We start from the raw sequence: 26113 nt of genomic DNA on the forward strand, positions 1-26113 counted from the left end.
ATCTTCCTGCCCCCGGACAGGCTGCCGCGCTTTTGGGATTGTGGCAACTCTACCAAGAAGTGGGCAGCCAGTCAAAATAACCCCAAGCACAACAAACACTCACTAATAAGGTAAAGGAGCAAGCCCGAGTGCCAGCCAAAGATTTGAAGGCATCATTGGAACTGCCTACATCTGTGTTCATGAGTCTACGGTACGTATAACATCAAACAAACAGGGTGACTATGGCAGGACACTGTAAAGGAAGCCGCTGCTTACTAAAAGGAACATTGCTACACGACTGAAGTTTGCGAAAGAGCACATTGACACTGCAATATTGGCAAAAGGTTTTGGTTGATTAAACTATGACTGAACTACATCAGGCGTAAAAAGTATGGTATAGAAAACATCATGATTTAGGATAATGTGAGAATGAAACTTTGTAAAAGTTTCAAGATGCTAAAGGAGAATGACCCAAAACACCAGAACATGTCCACAACAGAATGGCTTCAGAAAAACAAAACAGTGTTTTATAGTGTAGAGTAACCAAGTCAGAACCCAGACCTCAAACCAATAGAGATGCTATGGATTGAAGAGAGCCACGCACGAGATGTCCAAAGAATATGACAGAGCTAAAGCAGTTCTGCAAGGAAGAATGGGCTTAAATTCCTCTTGAATCATGTGTAGATCTGATCCATAGCTACAGGAAACAAGTTCTATGAGGTTTTTATAGTTGTTCTCAATAAAGACATGATGGATCAGAATGTTTTTGTGTTATTATTTAAGTCACATTATATTTGTTAATACTCTTGACTTGGTTGAAGATAAGATCACATTTTTCTTGCCACTGTATGTCCAATACCTTGGTATTTAGACATCTTCAAAAATAACTACTTCCTTCAGCATTCATTGTACTTTGTGTGTAGTACTGAATACACATATCCGTCAACCATGCTAAAATGTTTGTTAACATGTTCCGTAGCATGATATATAAACAAAAATTTAATTTAATGATTAATTGCAAAGGAAATTTAGTTTTAAGACAACAAGACTTAAATAGCCACCGTTGATCTAATCCACACATGAAATATGCCAGCCTAACTTTTTAATCTAAATATGATATGGTATTTCCTTTACTTAGAGATACAAGTTTAAAGTATGAACAGTGTGTCCAGTGTGCTTCAAAAACTGTATCTGAAATGTTCTTGACAAATTATAGTCAAAACAAGCATTAAACCTAACAAGCTTTTTAAAAATTATAATTTAAACAATCTTTTGTTTAAAGAGGTTGTTTCATGTTTTTGCTGTAAATACTCAAGGTGTTCACGCATGTGAGCAACTACCTTACCACCTTTCCTCTTTCCACTAAAATTGGGTTAAATTGAAGTATCTTGTGCTGAGGTGTGATATGTGTTGGTGCCAGTTTGTTGAGTTTTAGAGCCAAAAAGCCCAACTTTGATGTTCCCTTTTTAACTGAAACAGTTTGCATCTAATTATAATTTTGGTTCTCCTCTTCACACCCACATTATTTTTCTAAAAATATCATCTCTGCTCTGTGGTAGATCACTCATTGTGGAAATATTTACATATATTTATTTTTGACAGCTTTATCTGTGTGTATCACAGAGAATAAAATACAGGCCAAACTGTTCAGTATCTTTTGCATTATGTTTTTATTTCTAACATTTAACATCAGCTCTTATCAAGAATTATTTAAACTGAAGAAGGGGCTGCAGCAGAATTAATGTGTTAGACACAGGAATACTGTGAGGCAGGTGAAGCATGGATGATGTGGCTTTGCACATCAAAGTTGGAGTAAAACTACATCAGCTGACAGGAGAAAGCTGGTTGCAGAGGAGATTTAAAAGGCAGTCTCTCAGGCACAGGATGGTCAGGTCAGTGGATGAGAAGAAATAAACTTTGTTGGAGAGACGTGTGGGACATGGAAACAGAGGATTCATACAAGGAGCACCTTTTTTGACGTGCTCCCACCTTCCAATGCTAGCATGTAGCTTCACTTTAACACATTCTTTCAGGGTGTGAAACATGCCTAAGGGCGAGACACCTAAGCCATTTTAAATGTAAATATCAGAATCAGCAGGTACAGTAAAAAACAATTAACAGCACTAGGATTTTGTCTTGATATCAGGTGCAGACAGAAAAAAAATAAAGTCAAGAGAAATACAGAGTTAAAGAATACAAAAGTTTCAATGACAATGGTAAAACAAGATGCACATGCATCATTCTGAAATATTTAAACAGCAGACAAGATAGAATAAATTGTTTCCATAGACTTCCAAGTTCATTTTGCTATGGCCACCATCCAGCTTTAGCCATGACATTACCTCCACTGTGTTACATAGATCAGCTTGTATGTTTGGGATTTTTTGAGCATATCCTGTCTTTCTCCAAACTTTAGCCTTTCCATCACATTTTTGTCTCATTAGTCCATAAAACTTTGTTCCAGAATTTTGAGGCTCATGCTGTACTGTTCCACCTTGGCCTTCCTACGCATCTTTCTAACTGGTGGTGTGCATCGTCTGACGTAGCCTTTTGTTCATGAAGTTGTCTGCGAACAGTAGGTTGTGATACCACCTGCCCTCTGGAGAGTGTTGCTGGTGTCACTAACAGTTGTTTTAGGGTCTTTCTCTACAGCTCTCACAGTGTTTCTGTTGTGAACTGCTGTTGTCTTCCTTGGTCTACCTGTTCAACGTCTGTTGCTTAGTACACAAGTGATTTCTTTCTTCTTCAGGATATTCCAAATTGTTGTACTGGCTAAGGCCAATGTATGGCCATCTTCTCTCAGCTTCACAATTGCTTGTTTTCCCCAAAAGACATGTCTCTGGTTTCATGTTGATTACACCTCTCCACTAAATGTAGGTGTAGAGCTTTTTAGAAAAAAAAAACATTTCAGTCAAAGTTTAGCTTTCCCTTCTTCTGTGAATTGAAACCTGTATGACAGGTTTTAACTGGATCCCTGAGAAATCTGTATAATTCACAGTTAAAAATTAAAATGCAGATGAGATCAGTGGCAGCTGGTTTTCCTTGGTCATTTTCCTGGTAAATGACGTAAAAAAGTTGTTCTAAACATAGTGAGATGATAGAGAGGCGGTTAACATATTTTTGTCACTCTGTATGAAAAGAAAGAGGAAAGGAGAAAATAAGCAACATACAAAATGGCTGAAGACAGAGGGACAGAAACATTCAGAGATGGGAAGGGATGGTGGTTGACTGTTGAAACATGTAAAGACATTTCAATATTAGGGCTAATATGTATCATAATTTAGTTGCAGTTTTGTTTTTGTATTAATTGTTTTTGTACTTTTTCTATGTTTTTCTGTGTACTTCTATTTTTCTCTCTTCTTTCTTTCTTACCTGTTTATCTCTCTGTCGTGATATTTCTTCCAGTGTTCATGTCTTTCTATCTTGCTGCCATTCAATCACACTGATATTCTGCTGCACCTAATATTTCAGCTTAGTTTATGAATGAGAAATGATGACAGGCTGTCATTAAAATGGTGAAAATCTCTCAGCTTTCTTTTTTGATTGATAATTACAGAGGCGGGGCTTGCGTGAAAAGATGCCACCTAATGACCTTAACATATCACAGGCTTGATCCTTTTAAGGCACCTCTGCCAGAGAGTATTTTTTTCTGGCTTATCATATTCTCAACACCCAAACTTCATGCTCTGCTTCATTTTCTAATGCTTTTTACATAAGTGGAAAACCATTAACAAGAGCAAATAATGGGTTTCTAAGCTGGTGTATATTTTCATCCAGCATAGTGTGACACTATTTACCATTAATGCTGAAGGAAGAAATAAAAGACCACTATCATCTTATTTATTTTCTTTAAGTTATTGGAGAGATTATTTGCATTGTAACAAGTTTCATCAGAGGGCTGAGTCCCACAACTGCAGTGTCATCTGTGAACTTTACAATCTAGTTGCTTAGGAGTAACCAAGCAACTAGATTGATCAACTGTGTGTAGAGTTAGTGTGTGTTAGGTGATCAGGATGCATCTATCAGTGGACTGGTGTTGAAGATAATGTGACAGAATATGATGCTATGGGCACTAAAAGACTGTGGCCTATTTGTTAAAAAGGTTCAGTGCACAATGTTGAGCTCAGTGTAAGTTGTCCCAGTTCTATCAGGTTTTGAATAAGGGTCATGCAACAGCCCCCTGAAAGTCATAACAGCCATAGCATGTATAGCCTTTTAATAAAAGTAGTAAATGAGAAAAAAATATCATAAAAACATCACAGATGAGATTTAAGAAACAACATTAATTAAAGCACTGTTGGGAGAGTTTACTTAAATACATGACTGTTGCCATACAAGTTGATATTATGAGGGAATGTGATGAGACTGTGAGTGGTGTGGTTTGCATGGATACTCATGAGTACCCAGACGTTACGTATAACTAAGATCACTACAGTATTAAATAAATATCTGTTCAGTCCAGTTACTGTAGTACAACAGTATTTTGTATATATATATATATATATATATATATATATATATATATATATATATATATATATACATAGATATGTACTTTATGTCTGAAGTTTCATTCCATCTGTTCTCTTGCAGCATCAACGTGTGTGTGTGTGTGTGTGTGTGTGTCAGTGCAGAGCTGTATCACCAGAGCCTCTGCACTAGCAACAATCATCACCAACATCACTAAGAATGTCAAGATCAAAACACTTCTACTGCAGCTGAAGCCTCAGTGCAAATTTTCTCATTACTAAACACACCACTTGGCTGTTTCTAATAACTGCACATTTAAATGCAGCAATGAAGACTTGATTAACTTGGCTGATTAACTCACCAGCATTCAGACACAGGAGACAGGTTATACTGTGACATTTTCACAAGTTTGAATTCTCTAAATGGCCATGACTTTTTTGCTGTGAAACCATGTTGGTCTGTGTCTAGTTTGTCTTGATGGTGTTACTTGGGTTACAAATACAATATAGATAAAAAGTCTTTCAAAATAAGCCACAATAGGCCTGTGACAGCTCAATGCCTTAAATGACCATTATGGACACTAAAGTTCTCTTGGAGAAAAATTACATGTAATGCAAATGTGTAGCAAAGTTAGCAAATTATTAGCAGAGACTAGACACTAGGAAACACCAAGCCTAACTAAAGGTAACATAATCCAACTACCAGCAGCTTTCTTGGCATTTTTATTGTATGACAGCAGTGATTCTCTCTGGAAAAATGCATCCCAAATAAAGTTTGTGATGTGTAAAAAAAGTAGACTTTATGTACTTTTGTAAATTGACCTTGAATGGTAATCTTCAGCTTTAAAAATAAGGCATGAGAGGGGATAATAGTGAACTCCTCCTATAAGCAAGACAGATTTCTTAAATACTCTTCAAGGATTTTACCATTTTACTTATCACCCATGCTTTCAAATCCCCTGAAACCAGTTGAGATGGGGTTTAACTATCAATATGGAGCAAATATGAAAAGAAGAAGCTCAACCTGGAGCCAGAGATGGGGAGAAAGATGGATGGATGAATAGATGGATGTTTGAAATTGTTTAAATAATAATTTATGTATTTTACTTTTTGTATGTACATATGTGCACATCAATATTCACATTCTCATTAATCACTGAAGGTGAGGAAAAGCTAATCAAACTCATATGAAACAACTACAAAGCCATTTTAGAATGTCATTCATTAGTACTTCATTGGAAATATCCCTTTAATTAAAAGCTAATAGTTGTGCAGGTTAATCAACAAGCATCCACAGGAGAGGAAGTGAGCTAATCGATGATGAGGAGCTGACTAGAGCCTTTTATGATGGCTGATGAAGCGATTAGGGGGATGAATTAATGAGCAGCTTCTCTTGGTGATGAGAAGCATGTAAAAGCAGTGTTTAGACTAAAGGTTCATTTTACTCAGAGTGCAAACTTTCTGACACTTACCTGTGTGTCATTTGCCTTTGTACAGACTGGAAACAATTAACTACCATGACCTTTGACAACACTGGAACCTGTAAATACAACATTTTCCAGGCTTTGGAAAACACATTGAGGTATTGTCACTGTGAGGTTGTCAAGCAACCAGTGGAGAATCCAGGAAACATCTGTATTACTGTATTTGAAGTAGTTATGTACATTAAATACCAATCACTGGTACTGCATGGTAAGTGCAACCTTTCATTTTCAAATAGACTGAACAAACATAGTGAGGTCAAGAGCTGATAGATTGGTGACAGGTTTTATACAGACTATTGTAGCTTATTATAACTTTAATTTAACTTTACACTGTGAATGACTACATGGGAATTTTGTAAAATTGATTAATACTGCTACAATCCCTGCCTGGTTCTCTCTCTGTTCCTGTTTATATTAAACACCTGCTCAATACTCGCCTGCCTTAACGCCCCGCTCTGTGGTTCACTTTCCTGTTTATCTGCATCCGGCCAACTACATTTCCCAGCATCCATTGCCATAGCTTTCACCACCTGCTCCCTGCCCTCCCCAGCCCAGCTCTCCTTCCTTGTATCTCTTGGTCAGATCTTCTTTTATTTTGTACCTCCCACCTCATGAGTTTCAGTCCACTAGTTTTAGTTATCGGTATCTGTCAACTGTATTAGTCATTGACCTGTGCCCCACATTAGTGCTGGAAGTAATTCAGGACTAAAGACTGAAGCTCAGAGATAGACTCATTCTGACTGTTACCAAGGTTTCATTCAAAGTTTGAAGCGGTGTTACCATTTTAAAGTGTTAAATTTAGCCACATTACCTGCTCAGTAATGTTAAATGGCTTATATGGCTAATGTTAGCTTCTCTCAGACTCTCAGACTTAACCCATTAAAAAACTATCAAAACTGTCACCTGGACTGTGAGGAGGGAGATCCAGACTGAGGCCCGCAAGGAAATCAACAAACATGTTGTCAATTACTCAAATGTCTCCTGAATCATTAAAATCTATTGTTCTTATTGTTCTTATTATTATTCTGCACATATTATGTATATGTATTTATGTTGGTGTGGATCTTTCCTGGTTGTGGTTCTCTTTCTTTCTGTCTGTGTTGATAACAACTGTAATGAGGCAAAACAATTTCCCTATGGGTTTAATAAAGTTTTTTGAATCTTGAACCTTCAATCTAAGAGAAAGCTCTCTAATTCTGTTTCGGCAGCCTCACAATATTTCCTCTGTCTGTGAAGTTTCTTATGTTGTGTTATTTAGAGGATTCAGCTCATGCTGTTTTTACACTGTGTTGCTGATTGCTGACAAATGTTTATTATTTTACCTACTTCAATTTCTCTTAGTGAGGGCCGTCTGAAGAGACGCACCTTTTCGTACTATGGAGTTTAGCAGTAAAGCAGCATATATATCGACTATTATTATTCCTTCATTAAAAGAATTATCACAAATACTATCAATACTAATATACTTTTATATAATATTAATACTTATTTTCACTTTATTTAATTTTTACATTAAACAAGATACTGACATACAAATCGATTCTGAAGGATGCTGAGCCTCCACCAACATTTTCTGAATGTCCTGAACTATAAAAAAGCTCTTAGTGCAGCTAGATCAACTTATCTCTCCACTCTCATAAACAACAAAAATAACCCTAGATTTTTATTTAATACAGTAGCCAAATTAACTAGAAAGAAAACTACTGCAGATATCTCCACAACAACGTTGTGCAGTAGTGAGGACTTCATGAACTTTTTCAATAACAAAATTGTAAATATAAGGCAGAAAATTCAAGCTTTAAAACCAGACAATTTAGTTGACGCAGGTGACGAGCTAACCTCAGCAGATCAGTACCTAGATTACTTTACTCCTCTTGAAGAGAATGAACTAATTTCACTCATCTCTTCTGCAAAATCTTCAACCTGTACATTAGACCCTACACCAACACACTTTCTAAAACAGATAGTGCCAGAAATAATAGAACCCCTGCTGACAATCATAAATTCCTCACTCAGCTGTGGGTATGTCCCAAAGTGTTTTAAATTAGCAGTTATTAAACCGCTAATCAAGAAACCTGATCTCGACCCTTGTCAGCTGTCCAATTACAGGCCGATATCAAACCTCCCCTTTATCTCTAAGATTCTCGAAAAGATAGTAGCTGGGCAGCTATCCTCGTATCTTCATAGAAATAACATACATGAACTCTATCAGTCAGGATTTAGGCCTCATCACAGCACAGAGACGGCACGTGTTAAAGTAGTAAATGACCTCCTATTGGCCGCTGATCAGGGTAGTGTCTCTATGCTTGTGCTACTCGATCTCAGTGCAGCTTTCGACACCATTGACCATAGTATTCTCCTTCACAGACTAGAAAATGTTGTTGGAATTAGGGGAACGGCCCTCTCCTGGCTTAGGTCCTATTTGACTGATCGTTATCAGTATGTAGATCTAAATGGCGATTACTCCACATGCTCTCCAGTGGAGTTTGGTGTTCCACAGGGTTCAGTTTTAGGCCCCCTGCTTTTTTCCCTCTACATGCTTCCTCTGGGCAACATTATCCGTAAACATGGTATTAACTTTCATTGTTATGCTGACGACACACAGTTATATGTTTCATCAAAACCAGATGAGATCAAACTGCTTAATAAAGTTGAGCAATGTGTAAAGGATATACGAGACTGGATGCTAATTAACTTCCTTCTGCTAAATCCTGATAAGACAGAAGTACTAGTTATAGGATCATCTGCAGCTAGAAGCAAGATGTTAGACCACACCGTAACTCTAGATGGCCTTTCCGTTACATCTAGTGCAACAGTCAAAGACCTTGGTGTGATTCTAGATTCCAGTCTTTCATTTGAAGCTCATGTAGATAATATCACCAGGACAGCTTTCTTTCACCTCAGAAATATTGCCAAGATAAGGAATATTTTGTCACTAAATGATGCAGAAAAATTAGTCCATGCTTTCATCACCTCTAGGTTGGACTACTGTAATGCCTTACTGTCTGGCTGTTCAACCAGGTGCATAAACAAGCTTCAGTTAGTTCAGAATGCAGCAGCGAGAGTCCTCACTCGAACCAGAAGATACGAGCACATCTCGCCTATCTTATCTACACTTCATTGGCTCCCCGTGAAATTTCGCATTGATTTTAAAATACTACTTTTGACATTTAAAGCATTAAATGGTCTTGCGCCGCATTATCTAAGTGAACTGCTAGTGTCTTATGATCCACCACGCCTACTTCGCTCAAAGGATGCTGGCTGCCTGTCAGTACCTCGTATCCTAAAAACTACAGCTGGGGGCAGAGCTTTTTCTTACAAAGCCCCAAAGTTATGGAATAGCCTTCCAAATAGCGTTCGGGACTCAGACACAGTCTCAGTGTTTAAGTCTAGGCTGAAAACCTATTTATTTAGTCAAGCATTTGAGTAAATAGATCTGGGAAGGACTCATGGACGTAGAGCATTATGGTGAACTGGTATGTTTAGATGCTGTCTTCCCAACTCTCACTGATCACTCGGGTTTGTTGATGGTGAAGTGTTTGGTTGCTCTACATCCCAGTGCGCCCTCATGTCTGTGTTTCCTTCTGAACCCACCCTTTTAGTTAGGCTGTCATAATTAGTCCTGCCGGAGTCCCTGCTGCACTACACTAAATATACATTCACCTCAAACTTTATCTGACTGTGAATACAACTAACTGCAATCTCTCCTCTTCTCTCTCTTTCCCTCTCCCTCTCTCTTTTCCCTCTTCCTGTCTCTCTGTCGAGCTACACGTCATTCCACCCTTTGCCCTCTGGACCTGTCTGACTCGTCCTGATGCCCAACTTCTGGCTGGAGATCTCGTCGCCTGGATCCACCGTTTGCCCTTTGGGATGCGTTTGGAGACTGGATTGGTCACAAGCTACTATGATGTCGGTCCCGGCCTCGGCGGACGTCGGAAGCTGTTTCTTGGAGGTCTCGACTCAACGCTCGATAGTCAAGGAATGGAACAAGTCTGCCTGCAATAACTAACTGGACTCCATATTAACTTAAAGACATTAACTGTTATACTGGACTGCTGCCTACACAGCATGTAATCACCCATATGAGGATGGGTTCCCTGTTGAGTCTGGTTCCTCTCAAGGTTTCTTCCTGTTGCCTTCTCAGGGAGTTTTTCCTTGCCACTGTTGCCCTCGGCTTGCTCATCAGGGACAATCACATTATTATGACTCATACACATACACTGTTCATGTACTGTTCTTTGGTTGTGTAAAGCTGCTTTGTGACAATGTCAATTGTAAAAAGCGCTGTACAAATAAAATTGAATTGAATTGAATTGAATTGAATTTTGCTCCCAACAAATGTGCAGGTAGTTCAAGTGATGTTACTTTTATTAGTAGTAAAATTTGTCTTTGGTCTGCTGTTAATAACATTTTTATTAGTTTGTTTGTTTGTTTATTTTTACTGTACTTAAAGACTCCATTGTCCACCCTATATTACAATGGTAATGTTCACTGACCACACTAAACATTAAAACCATCAGCTGGAGACCCTTCCTTCACAGACTAGAAAAGAAGAATGCTGAGCAAAACCAAGAAGACTGAGCTGTGTCTTATTATGTTTTATTTTGTATCAACAACTCAAACAAACAGATTTTCAACTACTAGCTATATAAACTCCTGACAGCAGCAGAATATACAGGAATTATGCATATTATATTCAGAATGTACAGTATTTCTAGTGCTCTTAATGGGTTTTCAGCAAAGGGGATTAATATAGTATCATTATACTGTGCTATAATTGTTGGTTAACTAGAGGAACCAGGCCCAGGCACACATAGCTCCTGTAAAAGACTGTGTTTCGTAACAACCAGACAGCATCACATACTGTATTCAAGAACAAATAGCATAAACAATCTGGCCCAGTAACTGACTACAGTAAGCACCAGGCACATGCATGTGTGCACACAAAAAAAAAGAAGACAGAAAGTGACAAACAAACTGAGAAAAAGAGGCAGTAAACTTGCTTAAATTCTCTTGTGTACAGCAATATCTGTATGTACATTTAAATTAATCGTGCAGCTACACACACATGTTTGTTTAAGCTGACTCAGACAAGTTCTCTGTGTTTATGGAGAATTTTAATGGACTTCTAATTGGTAGCTTCATACTGGCACTGTGGGTTATTGCTAACGAAAAACTCAATGGCAACTACATTGATGTGTGTGTGTGTGTGTGTGTGTGTGTGTGTGTGCCTTCTCTGCCACTTTACATCAAACTGAGCTGCTTAGATACCATCCAAGTATATGCAAAGAACAGTGCAATGTACTGTGCATCACTCTGTATGTACACACAGCACCATAAAGGTAAAAAGACATGCAGTACATTCCCATGTTATTTGCAGGCTTTTGCAACAGTTATGAAAGTTTATAATGCATTTATACAGCAAGACCGTCCACTAGTTGATATTTGATAAGGCACAAATATTAAATGGAAACTACACTTTACAAAGCTGGTTATGTTGTCCATTTAGTGCAAAGCTGCTGTCAAAGCAGTGGTCTTCAGATGTGATACACTGTTTGTTCTGACCCCCACCCGCTACAACAATTACACCACCAGGTCTTTTTAATGTCGTAGCCGATCAGTGTAAATTACCCCAAACTCTGGAAGTTTTTCTCTCCTTAATGGTAATGGAATCCACCAAAACAAAAAAGCCACTACCACAGCTGTCACTTTATTTAAACACAGAATCTTGCAACTGATTTCTTGGATCAGTAGATCTTTTTAACTTTGTACAAGTTTTAAGCCCAACTCTCAACTGTGGCCATACCACTGACTTATTGTAATTTTTGCCCTAGACTTGGCCAGTGCCTCTCTGAATATCAGTGATTTTGGTGTTTAAATCATTTTTGGTGTTTAATCAGTTTTCCACCATTTGTGTGGGCTATTGAAGTGTTTTTTTAAAACCTATCACGTTAATGAATTTAACACAACAACAGGTCTGCTTGCTCTGCTGATCTTGAGTGAGTTTTAGTTGTAATTATCATTTTGTGGTTACTTTTCTATAGAGCACCAATGTAAAACTAGAATGTTCTGTGCCAGCAGTAAAAAAAGTTATTCCATTACTTCAAAATGATGTTGACAACATAACCCTTTTGTACAGTATGCCATATAGTTTAGCTGTTGTTTGTATGCATGTACTGTATGTACTGGGGAGTCTATATGTTGCGAGGTCAGCTGATCAAAGAGGAGAGTCAGGAATTTCATTAACATCTGGGTGCAGAAAAAACAAGTCAAGGACAGCTTTAGCCTGTCTAAATACAGATAGAAGCTCTGATGAGAGACAGAAAGACATGCGGTTGGACAGCCAAACTGACAGGAGAGACAGAGGTGTTTACAGAGTGAGAAAAGTGGCAAAATGAGAGAGATCCACATCTATACCTCATCATTAGGTTCTATCATCCATTCACACAGATCTTCCTATTGTAGTTTGTATCTATGGATCATAGCACTATTTATATGATTAAAAACTGGCCAAAAATCTGTTAGCGTTGATGACTAAACAGTTCACCATGCGCTGTTCACATGTTGGTCTTCCATCCACTTCCAATCTGTGCTTGGAAGAAAATACTTGTTTTTTAAGATTCTAAGGGCATATTGTTATGGGTAGACTGTCAACCGGTTAAATGTATAAAGGCTGCACCGTCATTTAAGTAAAATCACTGGCTCTGTCATTATGTACTCCTAAACTGTGCTGTTCTGTTGGAGTGATTGTGTTCCCCTTTACAACAGAGTTTAACGTTTAAATCAGGCTGTATTAATTATAAGTTAATTTTGATGATTGTGTCTTACAGCTAATGAAAACACAAAATTCACTATCTCAAAAAATGTGAATGTTATAAAAAAGTTCACTGTTGTAGATGGTGTCACACTCTTATCAGCTTATCAACTCAAAGCACCTGCAAAGCTTTCCTGAGCTTTTAAATAGTCTCTCAGTCTGGTTCAGGAGTCTACACAATCATGGGGAAGACTGCTGACTTGACAGTTGTCCAGAAGACAGGAGGGTAAGCCACAAAGAGTCATTGTCAAAGAAGCTGGCTGTTTACAGAGTTCTGTGTCCAAGAATAATAATGGAAAGTTGATTGGAATGAAAAGGTGTGGCAGAAAAAAGTGCACGAGCAACAGGGCTGACCGAAGCCTTGAGAGGATTGTGAAGCAAAGGCCATTTAGTAATTTTATGGGAGATTCCCAAGGAGTGGACTGCAGCTGGAGTCAGCGCTTCAATAGCTGTATCCAGGATATGGGCTCCAACTGTCGCATTCCTTGTGTCAAGTCACTCCTGAACTAGAAAACATCAGAAGTGTCTTAACTGGGCTAACTAACTAAGTTGAATTGATTTGGGGAGCCAGGTCATCCGCTGGTGTTGGTCCACTGTGTTTTATCAAGTTCAGTCAGAACAGCCATCTACCAGAAAATTCTAGAGCACTTCATGTTTCCCTCAGCTTTATGGACATATTGATTTCATTTTCCAGCAGGACTTGGCACCTGTCCATACTGGCAAAAGTACAAATACCTGGTTTAATGACCATGTGCCTGAATGGCCAGCAAACTCGCCTGACCTGGTGATATTGTCAAGAGAAAGATGAGAGACACCAGACCCAACAATGCCAGACCCAAATCTTCAGTGCCTATACTGTACATGGGCATGCTTTTCAGCCAACATTTCCGGAATAAAAAATATATTTTTTATTGATCTAATGTAATATTCTAATTTTCAGAGATAGTGAATTTGGGGTTTTCATTAGCTGTAAGCCATAATCATCAAAATTAAAAGAAATAAACGGTTAGAATATATAACTCTGTTTGTAATGAATCTATATAATGTACAAGTATCAGGATTTGAACTAAATTACTAAAATTAATTAAATTTATTGAGATGCACCTATATAGGCTGTTTCCTTACAAGAAAACATGATTTGTCCAGCAAAGGTTAGAGACTTAAAATGAGCTATGTCTTTTTTTGGCGCACTTTGTCTCTACCTCTCAATGTATGATTTGTCTAAAAAAATTTTACAGATCTCTGAGATATTTAATATAAGTTTCACGTGCATGATGAATGTCTGTTTTGGAAGAGCTGGTTTTTGGAGCGAATGTACTTGGTACTCAATGCTTATTGATATTGCTTTGGGCCTTCACACACTGTGGTTAGAATGCTATATAAATATATCAGTGAAGATTCTCAGTCATCCAGGTGAAGTTATATTTTCAGCCATGGCAACTGGACTTGACGAAGCTACTTGGATGTGAATCATTTTGAGAAGAAATAATTTCAGTTGCCATGATTCAGCTTCCAGATAATGCAGTGTCAAGAGTAATGTTGAATCTGGTTCTATCTGTTCCATTTCCCAGCAGTTTGTCAACCTGAACTAGAAAGTAATGAGAGGAATACAGCTAAACTAAAGGAAGGAACTTGCAAGATTGAGAGAGAGTAGAACAGAAAAGAAAAAGACAGAATGAGAAAGAAAGCAGATAATTACTCACTTTGTCTGGCTGCTATTTTCGTCTGTGACAACGTACCCCAGTAATGCACACACACACACACACACACACACAGAGGAAGCTGAGAGGGAAATGAAACTCTTTTTATCTTCAGTATGGATAATCCTGCGCCATTAGCGTTGCTGGGTTCAAAATAGAAGAAGACAGAGAGAGAGGGAGGGATGATCCACCAAAAAAAAAAAAAAACATTCTCAGCACCTTCTGTCCCAGTTTTCATCAAACATCTCTATTGACATGTTATTACAGAGTACTCAGAAACTGCATTTATACACCTGCCACCAGTCAAGTCAGAATGCACCTACACATTCTATGTATGTGAAAACAAAAAAAAAAATCTTACTAACTGTAATCACAACCCATGTTAGGACAGTCAGGCCCTGTGCTTTCATTTAAAATGTATACTACATTAAAGGGTATCTTTTTGTGTGGAGTTGGCATGTTCTCCCCGTGTCTGCAAAAGTTCTCTCTGGGTACTCCGGCTTCCTCCTACTGTCCAAATAGTAGTGCTGTGTGTAAGATACAGTATAGCAAGCACAACACTTACTGTGCTGTAGTTCCTGCAAAGATTCAAAAGTAACTGGCAAGTTACTGAAAACTGTTTTTCAATACAAAGAGTAAAGAGGTGGCCACGCAAGTGAAGATGACAGTAATAAAGTTCTAAAATAAATCTGGCAGGCAAAGTGGAAGACAAGGTGGTAGACCAAGGAGCACTAATCTTTTGCATGAGTGGAAAATGGTGATGGTGGTGCATAGTGATTGCACAAGTCAGAAGTATTTTGCATGAGCAGAGCCTCAGAGGAGTCAGCACAATGTATTCAGTGTGTACAGTACACACTGAATAACATACTGAGCATAAACCATTTGTTTAATGACAGACTCAAAAAGACTGCATGATCCTATTCGTGCAGATTAAGGATAATGAAGAAAGAAATCATTAAATTCCATTTCTCTCTCTCTATAGATAGATATAGATATAAAAGGAGATCCTGCCTAATGACCCCTATTGGACGTAGGCCACAACTGGAATATTAATAATGGAATCAAAACAGCATTCCTTAGTTTTTTTTTTTGAGAAAAAATAAACTTACATAATGCATTGAACATGTTAAGTTAGCTGAATAATATTAGTGACAATTTCATGTCATGGGTGGAGCATACATATGTGAGCAATTCATTTAAATCAGGATGATAATAAAATGAGATATGACATAATACAGAAAGTTTGCAGCTTACATTTACATTTAGTCATTTAGCAGACGCTTTTATCCAAAGCGACTTACAAGTGAGGAACAAGGCAAGCAAACAAAATCTAAGTCAAGAAGAAACAACATCAAAGCAAAGTGCTATCGAAAAAGTGTTACTGTTTCAAAAGATGTGAGAATGAAAGGGTAGAATTTTTTATTTTATTTTATTTTTTAATTTAAGTGCAAAGGAAGATGCAGAAGAGTTCTGTTTTAAGCAGTTTTTTAAAGATTGCAAGTGAGGTGGCTGAGCGTGCAGAGATAGGCAGCTCATTCCACCATCGTGGGATCACTGAGCTGAACAGTTTTCCTTGGTGTCGACTGTGTGGTGCTGGTACCACCAGACGACGTTCCCTGGTTGAGCGCAGTGGACGGGAGGGGATGTAGACCTGAACGATTGAATTGAGATAAGATGGAGCTGTGGAGTTAACCACTCTGTAGGCAAGAGACAGAGCTTTGAACTTGATCCTTGCAGTCACCGGAAGCCAATGCAAATATCTGAAGAGCGGTGTGACATGAGACCTTTTTGGTTGATTAAAAATGAGGCGTGCTGCCGCATTTTGGATCATCTGGAGGGGTTTGGTCGTGGATGCAGGTAAACCCATCAGTAGTGCATTGCAGTAATCCAGGCGAGATAAGATCAACGCCTGTACAATGAGTTGGGTTGTGTACTCCGTCAGATAGGGTCTGATCTTTCTGATATTGTGGAGGGCATATCTACATGACCTAGCGACTGTGGCGATGTGATCTGTGAAGGTCAGCTGGTCATCAATGATGACCCCCAGGTTTCTGGCTGAATTAGTAGGGACAATCACCGCAGATCCAATGTTAATGCTGATGTTGTGTTGAGTTGAAGGTCTGGCAGGGAAGACTAGAAGTTCAGTTTTGGGTATGTTGAGTTGAAGGTGTCTTTTTCTCATCCAGGCAGAGATGTCAGAGAGACAGGCAGAGATGCGAGATGAGACAGTTGAGTCATCCGGCGGAAAAGACAGGAAGAGCTGAGTGTCATCTGCATAGCAGTGATAAGAAAAGCCATGAGAATGGATGATAGAGCCTAGAGAAGAAGTATAGATTGAAAAAAGAAGAGGACCAAGGACTGAGCCCTGCGGTACACCGGTGGAGAGGTTATGAGAGTTAGAGACACGCCCCTGCCAGGATACCTTAAAGGTTTGTTCGGACAAGTATGACCGAAGCCAGGCTAGAGCTGATCCAGAGATGCCCAGGTCTGAGAGTGCAGTCATGAGAATCTGATGGTTCACAGTGTCAAAGGCTGCAGATAGGTCTAATAGAATAAGGACAGAAGAGTTACCTGCAGCTTTTGCCACCCGTAGGGATTCCACAACAGTCAGAAGTGCCGTCTCTGTGGAGTGACCACTCTTAAAGCCAGACTGATTGACATCAAGGAGGTTGTTCCGGGAAAGAAAGTCAGAGAGTTGATTGAAGGCTGCACGTTCCAGAGACTTGGCCAGGAATGAAAGAAGAGAGACCGGTCCACAAGGGAGGGATCCAGAGAAGGCTTCTTCAACAATGGAGTAATCAGGGCCTGCTTGAATGAGGTGGGAAAGGTGCCTGTTGTGAGAGAGGTGTTGATGATCTGTGTAATGGCTGGTATTAGTGTTGGTGCGATAGCCTGAAGAAGAGGAGAGGGGATCGGATCCAGAGAGCAGGTGGTCGGGCGATTGGAGAGGAGGAGAGTGGATACATCGTCCTCTGACAGTGTTGAAAAAGTGAAGTGAGATGCATCGTCAGGTTTAGTAAGCAGAATGTCATTGTCCGGAGGAGAGAACTGGGAGTCGTCAGCTGTGAGATAGGTGGGTGGTGGAGGTGGGGGTGGATAGAGTAAAGATTTGAAAGTTGAGAACAGCTTTCTGGTGTCTGTGGTGTTGCTGAGCTTGTCCTGGTAGTATTCAGTCTTCGCCCTGGTGACACTGTAAGAGAAAGATAGAAGCAAATCCTGATACTCAGTTAGAGCAGGTTGAGACTTGGATTTGCACCACTTCCTCTCAGCATTCCTGAGCACCGTGCGTTGTTCACGGATCTGGTCAGTGAGCCACGAGTTGGAAGCTGAAGGACGTCGGGCACAGACTATCCAGGCAGAACGAAAGAGTATCGCAGAGCCTGTCCGTGGCTGCGTCGGTGTCATAGGTGGATAAAACCTGCGATGAGGGCAGCGCTGCAGAAACCAGGGAAGAAAACTGCTCTGGGTTGAGAGATCTGAGGTTGCGGCGGAATGTTTCCAATGCAGTGGAAGAATGAGACGGTCTAGAGATGAAGACTGTGAGCTGCAGCTTTATGTAGGTCTAAAGAACTTAATAACACATTCATCTGTCACAGGCTGTAGTCTGATTACAGTCCCAGCAACTGTTCACAAATAAAGGAATGTGCTATTTTGTATTAATTTACCCACAACAAAGTCACCACAATGAATGGAAGTGGGAATAAGAAAAATACACAGGGGCCACTTTGCTCAAAATCCCTTAAACTTAACATTTCGCCCATTAACCAGGTTTTCTGAATTCTGAATATAACAACCTATATTGACTAATGTAGCTATATAGAGACTAGACCACCCCACCTACTAGTCATGCAGAAACGGTAAAATAATAGTAATAGTAACAATTAGCTACTGTGTGTGTATGTCGGTGAAGTTTCTCAGTCGTCCAGGTGAAGTTATCTGGAAGTTGAGTCATGGCAACTGGACTTCCTTTGGTTAGTTGAAACGTTTCGCTACTCATCCAAGTAGCTTCTTCAGTCTGAAGATAGTTGGTTAGAGGCCGCAAATTTATGCTCCAAGGCTGGTTTCACTCCACCCCTTGCCCTAAATAGGCTCGTTAGGTGAAACAAAGGAAAGGGGGGATGTGAAGGATGTAACGATCACACCTCTGCCCACCCCCTCGTAACACCTAAATGGGTCGTTAAGTGTGTCCAACCTGGTGCAGGTGTGAATTGGTTCTGGCCTTTTTGGGGATAGATGAAAGGGCAGCATGATAAATAGAAGACAGGTTGTGTCTAAGTCCTCCACCTCTGTTGAGAGAGGGAGTGTTGATTTGCACAAGGCTTCCCTCACCACTCTCTCAAACCACTTGTCCTCTTTGTCCAATATTTTAACGTCACAGTCCTTAAATGAGTGTCCTTTATCCTTAAGATGAAGGTACACAGCTGATTCAGGACCTGAGGTAAATGGTAAATGGTCCGCACTTATATAGCGCTTTTCTACCTAGCAGGCACTCAAAGCGCTTTACACTGCATCTCATTCACCCATTCACACGCACAAGCACACACACATTCACACACCGATGGCAGAGCTGCTATGCAGCTGACCTGACTCACCGGGGGCAACTAGGGGTTCAGTATCTTGCCCAAGGACACTTTGGCATGTGACGTGGCAGCCGGGAATCGAACCACCTATTGAGCCACAGCCACCCCTAGGAGGTGTTACTCCTCCTGTGCTGTGCCATCCTCCTGTGTAGCGGCTGTTTGGTTTCTCCAATGTACAGTTCAGGGCATTCCTCACTGCATTGGACCGCATACACTGTATTGCTCATCTTGTGTTTTGGAGTCCGATCTTTGGTTGTTGGATGTACAAGTTTCTGTCTAAGTGTGTTAGTGGGTTTGAAATAGACAGGGATGTTATGTTTTCTGAAAATCCTCTTCAGCTTATCTGAAACCCCAGCCATGTAAGGTATGACCAGGTTTTTGCGAAGGACCTGGGACTCCGACTGTTCCTTTGTTCTTTTCTTGGTACAGGTTGCTGCTTTGTTAAGTTTTTGTGTGTGTAGGTGTTGGCATTAGCTCCAAACAGAGCCAACCAAGCCAAACCAAGTTTACTGCAAGGCCAACACAATCGCTGTCTGCTCATCCACCTCTCTACAGCTTCTATTCTGTCTGCCTCTTTCATCTCTCGTCTCTCCCTATATACCTTATCTCAACCTCACTGCTTCACCTTTATTGATTTCCATCTGCTTCTCTCCCTGCCCATCATCACCTTCTCTTTGGTTGGCGGTGGCTCAATAGGTAGAGCAGTTGTCTGCCAATCATAAGATTGGTGGTTCCCAGCTGCTGTGTCACATGCCAAAGTGTCCTTAGGCAAGATACTGAACCCTAAGTTTCCCCTGGTGAGTCAGATCAGCTGCATAGCAGCTCTGCCATCAGTGTGTGATTGTGCGAATGGGTGGATGAGACGCAGTGTAAAGCTGTTTGAGTACTAGTAAGGTAAAAAAGCACTACTAAAAATGCAGACCATTTACCATTAAAACACTTTTACCACCTTCACTGGTCTTCATCTTTCTTCTTTGTCATTTCTCTTTATCTAGAATTAATAATCACCACTATTGTCTGTTCTGTCTGCCAACACCCACACAGGGCAAATGAAACCACACACATACATAGAACAAATACAAAGAGCTGCATGCACAATCTGTGGCTGACCTTGAGATCACCTACATAGGGAAAACCTGGCAAGGCTAATATCTGTCAGAAATATTATTAACAGTTTGATGTTTGTTATTGCGCCAAAATGAATAAAAAAGAAAAGTAAAAACAAAAAAACACCCAAACAACATTAGCTCTGTAAATGTCAGTGCACAGCTAAATGCCCAAGGTTAAACTCTGCCATATAAGGAGACAGACATTCAAGATGAAGGGGTTATCAACCAGAACAGGCTGCCAGTTTATGTTCATTGTTTGTCTCTGAAGCTTGAATGGATAAATTAATGCAACCCTGTTTACAGTAGCTTCTTAGCGGCTTCTCAGCAGCCACCTTACAAGACTTCTGCCAGCAAATAAACCCTGTATAGTGATTTCAAAAAAACTGAAATCGAGTCTTGATAACAAGTCCAGAATCTGATCTATAACACAATCTAACTAATTGAACCTTAAGCCAAAGATTACCTGTGTACTAATTCAGCTGTATCTTTTTGTAACTATGTGGGATTCCATGTTAATAGTGACCACATAACCTTAATGATCAATGCAGGATGAGGTAAAGTAGTGCAGAAATCAGGGTGTAAAAGGGCATTGTATTCCTGGTTAGACAAACAACCCCTACCCATGGGAATCTCAACTTAAGTTAACTTAAGATTTAATCGCTGCTTTCCGAACAAGCCTGGGTCACTATGGTAATCAAATTCATTCTGAATGACAAAAAGAAGGCATTCAAGTAAGGAGACAGGGAGGCAGCAAAGAGGTCCAGAGATTGGTGTGTGTCAGGATCAGGGAGGAGAAGGATACTTACACACTTTAGGTGGTGCGTCTAGAAATATGGCTGAGTTTATTAGACGACCTAAACCCTGATATCTCAGAATGTAGCCCAGGAGGAGACGCAGTCTTACACACCTCTCTGCAGTTTCTTTACAGCCGTCACCCATCATTTAATAGTTTTTCCCCAAAACCCATAACATTTTTTAATAACGTTTGTATTTACTTTACTAAACCTTACTTATCCTGAGAAAATAAAAGCACTAGAGTAGATGCTTTTGACAAATTTAAGGAACTGATCTCATCTTTTTTTTTTTCAGAGCCATGTACCAACACAAGGAGCACAGTCATCCTAACTTTACTTTAGTACAAGTTGACTATCTTGTTGATAATACTGCATTAGGACAATACTCAGTACTGTTGCCCCTCTGAAAATGAAGGTAGTGAATCAGAGGAAGCCAAATTCATGGTACAATTCACATTCAAGTCGTAGCTTAAAGCAGAGATTATGTAAATTGAAAAGGAGGTGGTGTTCCACTAATTTAGATTAATCTCACCTAGCCTGGAAACACAGAGAGCTTTTTTACACACAATAATATGTAAAAAAGCTCTCCATAAAGATAGAACCACATATTATTCATCATTAATAGAAGCAAATAAGAACCCCAGGTTTCTTTTCAGCACTGTAGCCAGGCTGACAAAGAATCTCTGCTGAGCCTAGTATCTCCTTAACTCTCAGCAGCAATGATTTCGTGAATTTCTTTACAAATAAAATCATAACAATATGAGAAAAATGTATCAGATTTTCCCTGATCAGATTTAACAGCATGAACGGACTCGTATGTACAGCTCTAGATTCATTTGTCGAACCTCACTCATGCTTACACTACACACTCTTCCCTGTAGATCATTCTGAATTAGTTTCAGTAATTAATTCATCTAAACCATCAACATGTCTCTTAGACCCCATCCTGAGTTGACTGCTCAAAGATGTTGTACCTTTGATCAGCATGTCCATATTAGAGCAGCTCAATCTATCATTTCAAACAGGCTATGTACCACAGGCTTTTACGGTTACTTTAATCAAACCCCTACTCAAAATAATAATATACATATAATAATATACCATCTTCTAGTTCATAGTACAAAAAAGCACTGGTAAAGGTCACTAAGGATTTTTCTGTTTGCATCAAACAATGGACGTCTCTATATACTCGTTTTGTTAGATCTTAGTGCTACATTCAAAACTTTAGATCACATTTATTACACAAACTGGAACATGTCATTGGAGTTAATTGGAGTACTTCCCAACTTGAGAGCTCCTCACTCATAAGTTGGCATTTGTGGAATGGAGGCACTGGCTTGAGGGGGCTGCGCAGCTAGTGCTTGTGTGGACTGACCACAGGAACCTGCAGTACATCAGTTCGGCAAGACACTTAAATGCTCGGCAGGAACATCAGTCACTCTTTTTCTCCAGGTTCAACTTCATCCTGTCGTATCGCCCCACCAAACCCAATGCCCTGTCATGCCAGTTTGACGACAAGGTGGACTGTGATCCACGGGAGGAGACCATCTTACCGCCCGTGGTACTGGGGGTGATGCGATGGGACCTGGAGAAGAGGGTAAGAGATTTTAAGCATGTTAATCCTGTTCCTGGTGGTTGCCCTCCGGGGTGTTTTTTTGTTCCTTTGAGTTTTTGTCAGCACGTGCTGTGGTGGGGGCACGATTCTCAACTGTCACCCAGGGACCACCCGAACAACGGCCCTTATCATGCAACGGTAATGGTGGCTGGCTATAAAAGTGGATGTACGTCGCTATATGAGTGCCTGTCCTACTTGTGCAAAGAACAAGGTTCCTCAGCACGCACCGGCCGGCTACCTACGTCCTCTCCTGGTTCCTGCCCATCCATGGTCTCACATCTCGATATACTTTATTACAGGGCTGCCTTCATCTAATGCCTTCTTCTAAGTTGCCATAGGCCAAGGAGATCGCGGATCTGCTGGTGCATCACGTTTTTCATCTTCATGGGTTACCTGAGGACGTTTTGGACTTTGCACTGGGCACCTCTGTAAGTTTGTCATCTGCATTCCATCCCCAGAACAATGGACAGACCGAAAGACTCAATCAGGAAATAGAAACTATGTTACTTTGCATGTCTGGCCATAACCCCTCTACCTGGGCTCACTAACTGGCCTGGGCGGAATACAAACATTACTCTCTGCCGTCATCTTCTTTAGCATGCTCACCGTTTGAAGCAGCATATGGCTATCAACAGCCACTGTTTCCGGCCCAGGAGACATCAGGCGCTGTCGCAAAACATGGGTTCGAAGAAGAAGAAGCGGACCCCGTCACCTCCGTATGTGGTGGGGGACCAAGGACCTTCTACTAAAAGTGGAGAATAAGAAGTTGGCACCCCGGGTTGTGGGTCCCTTTGCCATCCCCAAAATAATCAATCCAGTTGCTGTGGAGCTGCAGTTGCCCAGCAGTATTTGGGTCCATCCAGGTCCATGTTTCCAGTTTGAAGCCTGTTCGGGATTCACCACTCCGCAGTTCTCATCCCTGCCAGCAGAGGCGTTCCACCTCAATCTGTCTCCGGTTCCTCTTGGCTTCTCATTCCTCAGCTGGCACCGGTCAACACACCTGATCCACCTCATCCCTTTACTCCTGTTCATAAGCACCCTCATGTCTGTTATTTGTTGCTAGTGTGTCTCCCCTTGTATGCTGTTGTTCCCTGTTGGTTTGTTTCCTCAACCTCTAGGTTTTTTTTTTGTAGTGCGTTAGTTAAACTCGTGGTTCGTTATAGGTTTGAGTTAGTCTAGTCTTGTCTTTTAGTTAGTCAGTTAGGTCTTCTTTCTTAGTTTGTCTTTTCCTCCATCCTACAATTAGTAGTGAGCATTTAATTAGTCTGTTTTTGCCTCTGTAGTGAGTGATTTGTTTTCTTATTGATAGTCTATTCCTCCTACCTTCTGTAGTGAGTATTTTGTTTTCTTACCATTTATTATTCCCTCCTAGATAGTGGGTGTTTTTTGTTGTTCTTTGTTCTCCTACCTTTTTGTAGTGAGCGCATTTTGTTTTCCATTACTATTTATTCCTCCTGCCTTCAGCAGTGAGTGTCTTCTGTTGTTTTGTTTCCTTTGCCTGTCTGCTGTTTAATTGTATTACGATTGCTTAGATTATTGTTAATAAATTTAATTTGGCACTGCCTATCCTGCTTGGCTCCTGCTTGAATCCCCGAGTGTGTATTGGGTTCTTACAGTTAAAGGAAATGCACTAGATTAATGAAGCTCACCAATGCTTTCTGCCTTAGAATGTTTTACTGAAACAATAGTGAGCTGACATTTTGTTTGTTGATTACAGTTCTAGATTTCTTCTTCATCTTGTAGAACCCACTTTAATAAAATACCTGTAACTATCATACAGCAGCACAATAGCAATAACTAACCCATATTATATAATAATAAGGGTTGGCGGCCTGGTGGGGCAGTGGGTAGATCATCCCAAACCACAGCCCCACCACAGACACCAGGTGTGTCCTTGAGCAAGACACTCCACTCTAGCTCCCCGGGCGCTGCATGTAGCTGCCCACTGCTCCCCCAGGGGATGGGTTAAATGCAGAGGACAAATTTCATCTGTAACATGTAAAAAATGTGACAAATGACAAAATAAAGGTGTTTCTTCTTTCTTCTTCTTCTTCTAGTTTAATAGTAATCATTCATTATCAATGACACAGAAATAAGATCGGTCAGAATCTAACTGCAAATGGCATTCTGTATTCTTCTACACTTCAGTAAGCTGTGTGTCCAGGTTGAACAAGAGAACATGACAACTTATGGTGATGGAGAAGATTGTGTGTCCAAATGACCCTCAGAGCTATGTTACCAGGGGCTTAAAGCCCGGTCATAGGAAATGGACCAGACCAAGGACAGTTCACAAACCATTTATGAATAGTGTAGAAGCTTCACTACATCACCCAGCTTGGCATCACCAGGGCTCAAGTTGGGGTTGGGGTCCCTATTCTCGGCCCAGCTCGAGCCACATGGGCATCTGCCAATGATCAAAATTTTTAAGAAATTACCTCAAGATATTATTGAGATGCTATGTTCACGAGAGATGGGTAGACAGACAACTGTAAAACATAATGCACAGAAAGTGAAGAGAAATGAAAGCAAAGAGGTGTGTGGGAATAAAGACCGTTGATCAAAGAGGTAAAGATGGAGGAAGGAAAGGAACATGAAAAAGTCAGAAGAGCTGCTAAGGAATAAATAAATGGAATGAGGGAGGCAGGGAAGGAGGAGAGGAAAAACAACACATCAAGGGTTGTAGAGAAGCAAGGAAATAGATGCGCAAGCCACTGGCACAGTGTGTCTGAGCTGTGTGTGTGTGTATTTCTGTCAGGTCTTGTCTGCATTTACTGAACTTGGGGAAATAGTGTAATGGTTATGTACTTGAATGTGTCGTTCTCTCACACACACTAAACAGGACCAGCTAGTGGCAGAGCAAGTCAAGAAAAAAGAGAGAGAAAGAAAAAAAGTTTGCTATGGAATAATTCATTTTGGTTGAATTTTAATAATTCAGAAAATAATTTAGAGGTTTAGAGGTTTAGCGTTAGACTCTTCAGTCCACATGACTGCTAATACGTTCTAGTAAAAAAATGCTGTTTGGATGAGTGGTCAAACTTATTCAAGAACTTAAAGCAAGTCCAGCTACAACTGTACAGCACCTTAAAGAAAACCATGACCTGGAGGCCTAAGGATATTTTTAAAAGCTCTAAATTATATACGTATCCTTCATTTTAGAATGATACTTTCCAACAATCGCATTACCTAGAACTGCCAAAAGCAGGAATAAATCAGGCTTTCATCAATCAAAACAATGCAAATACTATAAAAATATTTTATTACTAGTGCACCTAATCGTTAGTTGCTTGCCAGAAATCTGATACTTTAACCAGAACAGTGGGGCTTTATGGCAAAATCTGAATCAGCAACACACTCAGTAGTTGAAGGCGACCCTGATGTCAGGAAGCAGTGTCAGCATTTTGGTCACCTCCACTCTTCTCTAATGGTATGGGCAGTTGGACTGTCAGAAGACAATGTCACTGCACAATTGCCAATAGCTAAAGTGATGGGAGATGATGTTCACTGCTGCTACACAAATTATTGCCCCCCAGAGACAATAAAGTTGTTATTAATTGATCAATTGATTGAAC

The sequence above is a fragment of the Anabas testudineus genome, chromosome 8 (genome assembly GCF_900324465.2).
Source record: "Anabas testudineus chromosome 8, fAnaTes1.2, whole genome shotgun sequence".
Taxonomy (NCBI): domain Eukaryota; kingdom Metazoa; phylum Chordata; class Actinopteri; order Anabantiformes; family Anabantidae; genus Anabas; species Anabas testudineus.